The 6236-nt window shown below is 35.5% G+C and overlaps 1 pseudogene; it reads left to right on the top strand.

The window, feature by feature from the left end:
* Window positions 1–811: 811 nt before the first annotated feature.
* On the top strand, window positions 812–1484 carry LOC132010183 (peptidyl-prolyl cis-trans isomerase FKBP3-like; annotated as a pseudogene).
* The last annotated feature ends 4752 nt before the right edge of the window (window positions 1485–6236 follow it).

The raw sequence follows: 6236 nt of genomic DNA on the forward strand, positions 1-6236 counted from the left end.
TTCAATAAAATTTCAGATTAAAAAAATCATAGAACCATAATTTATCAGTTGGAATGAGTGGTATTAATGGGGTAAAAGTTCTAGTGTCCTAATATTTTCAAAGAAAAGAGTAAAACAATTAACTTTAGTAAGTTAAATATGAATGTTATTTCTAATATTACCACAGGAGCAGAAACAAAGGATCTAAATTTTATACTAATAGTGGATGAAAACATTATTTAAAATATTCAGTAATAAAATAACAAAGAAAAGAGATAAAAACAGAGACCACAAAGTATAAAATAATGTGGTAGAAATAAATCCACAAATATTAGTAATTAGGCTGAGTACAAATGGACTCAATGCTCTAGTTTAACAAAAAAGATAACCTGGGAACAAAAATTCTATACTGTTTATAAGGAATATATCTAAAATAAGCATGGCTATGGAAAATGTTAGAAGTGATTGGGTGGAAAAAGACATGCCATCAAATCCTAATAAAAAGAAAAATTGACAGGGTGCCTGGGTGGCTCAGTGGATTAACCCATTGCCTTTGGCTCAGGTCATGATCTCAGGCTCCTGGGACTGAGCCCCGCATCGGGCTCTCTGCTCAGTGGGGAGCCTGCTTCCCTCTCTCTCTCTCTCTGCCTGCCTCTCTGCCTACTTGTCATATCTCTGTCAAATAAATAAATAAAATCTTAAAAAAAAGAAAAATTGACATAACTATATTAATAACCAACAAAAGTAGACTTCAGGCAAATACAGTTACCAGAATTAAAAGGAATTACATCAGAGCTCAGTAAAGCAGAGGCGGGGGGAAGGGGACAAGGAGATGGTGATGGTTGTTCCACAGCAGGCATGGACTGTGGAGCAGCTGCACAGCAAGCTACTCCCCAAAAAGGACATTATCAAGTTTCTACAGGACCATAGTTCAGCTTCATTTCTTGCAGAACATAAGTTATTAGAAACATTAAAAATGTGGCCAAGACAGCTCATAAGGACCATTTGGTTACAGCCTACAACCAGTTTTTTGAAAGGAAGCATTTCAAGGGTACTGAAAGTATAAGTAATGTGTCTGGACAGGTGAAAAATGTGGAGCTTAATGAAGATAAACCCAAAGAAACCAAGTCTGAAGAGACTCTGGATGAGGGTCCACCAAAACATATAAAACCTGTTCTTTAAAAAGGAGATAAAACCAACTTCCCCAAAAGGGAGATGTTGTTCACTGCTGGTATACAGGAACACTACAGGATGAGACTGTTTTTGATACTAATATTCAAAAGAGTTCAAAGAAGAAGAAAAATGCCAAGCCTTTGAGTTTTAAGGTTGGACTAGGCAAAGTTATCAGAGGATGGGACGAAGCAGTCTTATCTATGAGTAAAGGAGAAAAGGCTCGACTAGAGATTGAGCCAGAATGGGCTTATGGAAAGAAAGGACAGCCTGATGCCAAAATTCCACCAAATGCAAAACTCATTTTTGAAGTGGAATTAGTGAATACTGACTGAAACAACTATGCTTCAGATGTAAAGACATCAGCAACAGTAAAACATGGCCTTGAAGAAACTTGTGTAACTAACTAGAGCTGGTTACTACTGGAAAATTCAAGAACTCAGATATTGTTTACCCAATCCCCACCTCTTAATATATGTAATCCATCATAATTCCTTAAAGTTTAAAATATTTTACTACAGCTGTGTAAAAAGAAATGACTTTCCTTTTACCTCATGTTGTAAACCAAAAGACTCAATAAAAACATATTCAGTGTCTTGCAAAAAAAAAAAAGAATTATTTCAAAATGGCTAAAGATTCAATGAACAGAATGTATAGCAATTTAAAAATTACATGCATATATCAACAAAGTCTCAAATTATTCAAAGCAAAATTTGACAGAAATACAATGAGAATTTGATAGATCTCTAAAGTCAGAAAGTTCAACACTCCTTTCTTAGGGATTGATAGAAAAGCATTTAAAAATACGAGGATATAAAAAAAACTGAAAAACATAATTAACAAAGATGACTCATCAACTGCAGAATGTACATTAATTTCAATCATGCACAGATCATTTATAAATATTTAACACATACCAGGCCATAAAACATGTCTAAACACAAATCCTTCCAGATAATTAAAGAGACTCTTTCCCAACACATTTCACAAGACCAGCGTTATCCAGATAGCAAAACCAGACCAACATGTTGCAAGACAAGAAAACTGCAGAACAATATCCTTCACAAACATATGTGTAAATATGTTCAACAAAATTTTAGCAGATAATATCTAACAATATGTAAAAAAGATAATATGACCAATTTTGAATAATCTCAAGAATGCAAAAATGGTTTAGCATTTAAAGATCCAAGTATTCACCTTATTCACTAACAGACTATGCACACACACACACAAACACACACAGTAACAACAACAACAAAAAATATATATCAATAGATATAGGGAAAAGCGTTTGACAAAACCCATATCCATTACCCATACAAATTTCCCAGAAAACAAGGAATTGAAGAGATGTCCCTAATCTGATAAATGTCATCTCTGAAAAGCTTTCAGCTAACATTGTTTTTAATGGTGAAAAGAAAATGAATGTTGTCTCTTAAGATCATGAAAGTAAGGATATTTTCTCCCACTACTTCTATTTGACATTGTCCTAAAGATTCCAGTCAGCCCAGTAAGGTAAGAAAAAACTTGAATGACAACATTATTGGAAAAGAAGTAGTAAAATAATCCTCCTTTATCAAAACCAGAATGGTTTCTGTAAAATATCCTCTGGAATCTAAAACGAATAGGCTAATAAATCTAATATGTGAAGTTAACAAGGTTGTAGGATATAAGATGAATATACAGAATCAATTGGATTTCTATGTACTAGCAATAGGTAATTGAAATAATGAAGATACCATTTACACTAGCATTAAAAATATTACTTAGAGATGAATCTGAGAAAAGTTATACAAGTCCATTAAACTGAAAAATAGATCATGATGAGAGAAATTAAAGAAGCCCTAAAAAGATGGAGATGCCATGTTCCTAAATTAGATGACACAATGTTATCAATCTGTCATTTCTCTCTAAATTGACTTGTAGATTCAATGTAATACCAATCAAAATCCCAGGAATTTTTGGTAGGCTTCTATTTGAACAGACCGATATTAACATTCATATTGAAATGTAAAGTATCCAGGGGGCTCCTGGGTGGTACAGTCAGTTAAGCGTCTGACTCTTGTTTTCTGCTCAGATCATGGTCTCAGATTTGTGAGATCAAGCCCTGCCTCAGACTCTGAACTCAGCGAGGAGTCTGTTGGAGTTTCTGTCTCCCTCTCCCTCTGCCCCTGCCTGTGCTGGCTCTCTCTCTCTCCCACATAGAGAAATAAATCTTTAAAAGAAATATAAAGTAATCATAATAGACAAAACAACAATGAAAATAAAAGAATAAATTTGGAGGACTTTATAGGACCTTTTATTAAGAACATAAATTAACATGGGACTCCTGGCTGGCTCAGTTGGGTAAGCATCAGCTCCAGTCTTGATCTGAGGGTTGGGGGTTCAAGTTCCCCATTGAGCTTCACTCTGCGCAAATTACCACATTTTGCAAACTGGTATAACATTATGTAGTAATGCTATAGTTGGGAAAGAAAACTAGTAAACTTGAAAAAACACACATATCTTGTGATTTAGTCTTTCCGTTTCTAAGAGTATTCCTTATAAATCTGCATGTTTATATACAACAAGAAACAAAATGCAAGAATGTTCAAAGCAGCATTTTTCACATTTTCCAAAAACTGAAAAGAGCCCTTCAATAGTAAAATGGATGAATGAATTGCCATATCAATAAACCATAGAATGTTACACAGCAATGAAAATTAATGAACTAGTTCGATGTGCAACAATATGGCTGAAACATAATCTTAATAGTGAATGGAAAAGAGCAAGTTATAGAAAATATATGCAGCATAATTGCACTTATGTAGTATTCCAAACAGGCAAGACTCAAGTATTTTTCTTGGGGATGCATACACAAGAACTAAAACTAAAGAAAAACAAGGAATTGCTCATAATCAGTGTCAAGGTAATGATTACCGCAAAGGAAAGGGAATGGTGGGAGGAGCCACATGTGGGAGTTCTGGAATATTGCTATTATTCTTTCTTCTGATATATATCATATTTTCATGAGTGTTGCTTATAGCTGTTTATTAAACTGAAAATATACTTTTACACATTTTACTAGATGCATTCATTTATTCTATTTTATAATATAAGAGTTTAAAAAACAAAAACCACAAGGTTCTGTAAAACTTAAGGAGAGATATTTGAGTTTCTGTCCTGGCTTGTGCCAGACCTTGTGATTTTAAAGCCCAAGTATTAGTCTCTTATGAGGTGTCATAGGGCATACGAGCCAAAGGGTTGGTTTGGGGATGGCATATGCATTTTTAAACTTATTCCAGCACTACTCCAATGTCAAAACTTAGCTCTCCAAAAATCTCTATTCCTGCTTCCTACACTCACCTATACCTACAGGCGAAAAACTCAGGTCTCTAGACTGTGGCTCACAAGTTTTAAGAGAAAATGTAGTGCTACTTGGAGCTGGAGGTAAAGAGTCCTAACTGGAGTGTAACCAGTCATGATGGAACACTTCACCTACTCAGTGGAGCCTGCAGATTGTCCCTTCATGCGAACTGACAGCACCTCAGAATGCTGGATTGGTTCAGCAGTGAAGCAAGGAAAACTGTGTCCAAGTGAAAATAATCTGATACACAAAAATTCTCTAAATCGTTATAATGGTAGAGAAATGTTATGGTTGGTGCAAAAGTAAGTCATTACTGGAGGCAAATGACTGAACTAAAGAAATTTGATTTCCCCTGGATTTTAACTTCATGGGTGGCTGCCTACAAGAAAACTCAATATATCTCTAAGACTTCAGCCTCTTTGCCAATTTGACTAAAATCAGCCTATAAAAACCAAATTATTTCATTCCATAAGAAAGTAGAAAAATATCAGAAGCATCTATTTTCAATAAAGATTCAAAATTCTTTAAAGGCTATGGTTTCTTTGTCAAATTAGTTAGTAGAATCATAAATATTTCAGTTTCTTATGCATACAAAACGGAACATTTGATCCCCAGCTGAAAAAGGTCAGTGTAAGATAAAGCTTACAAAGTCAACATCCAGGAAAATTATGTCTGGTCACTTGAAAAGTGCTTGATTAATATCCACAATAGCCAAACTATGGAAAGAGCCAAGATGCCCATCAACAAAGGAATGGATAAAGAAGATGTGGTATATACACACAATGAAATATTACTCAGCCATCAGAAAGGGTGAATACTTACCATTTACACTGACATGAATGGAACTGGAGGGTATTATGTGGAACAAAATAAGTCGGTCAGAGAAAGACAATTATATGGCTTCACTCATATGTGAAATATAAGAAACAGTGCAGAGGATCATAGGGGAAGGGAGAGAAAACTGAGTGGGAAGAAAGCAGAGAGGAAGACAAACCATGAGAGACTCTTAACTATGGGAAAGAAACTAGAGGTTGCTGGAGAGGGGGGATGAGGTAACTGAGATGTGATGTGATGAGCACTGGGTGTTAAATGCAACTGATGAATTGTTGAACTCTACATCTGAAACTAATGATGTACTATATGTTGGCTAATGGTATTTAAAGAAAAAAAGAAGTGCTAGCTTCTGCAATTAGAAAAAGTGACATAAAGAGAAAAACCAAGGGAAGATTCCAGTACCCATTCTGGTTTTAATTTCCGTTCTGGGCTGGCAAAGTGATGAATTTGTTGAATCTAGGGGAAATGTTACTGTCTAGAAAGGATCATGGATCATCAGTGTCTCTGTTGGTGCGCCCTGGCTCAACATTATAAAGGCAGAGTCAATAGGGTATTAGGGGAGATCTAGACATGACTCCCTGAGCATTCTTTCAATGGGGAAGCAGTCCACAATTACAGATTGGAAGTGAAATGTGAGGAGAACGGCTCAGTTAAAGAGGAAACTGCGTGTCGTCCTGGACCATGCCTTTCTTTCATTCATCTACCTCTTAACCAAATGTACACTTCCTAATGCAGTGTTCCTGTGAATCATTCACTCAACCATTATCAATTTGTTGACAAATAGGCAACTTGCTTATTGTGGGAGAAAGCAACAGTATGGGATGTAAGTACTTCTTTCTGTAGTCATGACATCAGTCTACTCTATATAGATCAGAGAAGCTAGCACATCCATTTCAAACCACAG

This window comes from Mustela nigripes, chromosome 2 (genome assembly GCF_022355385.1).
Source record: "Mustela nigripes isolate SB6536 chromosome 2, MUSNIG.SB6536, whole genome shotgun sequence".
NCBI lineage: Eukaryota > Metazoa > Chordata > Mammalia > Carnivora > Mustelidae > Mustela > Mustela nigripes.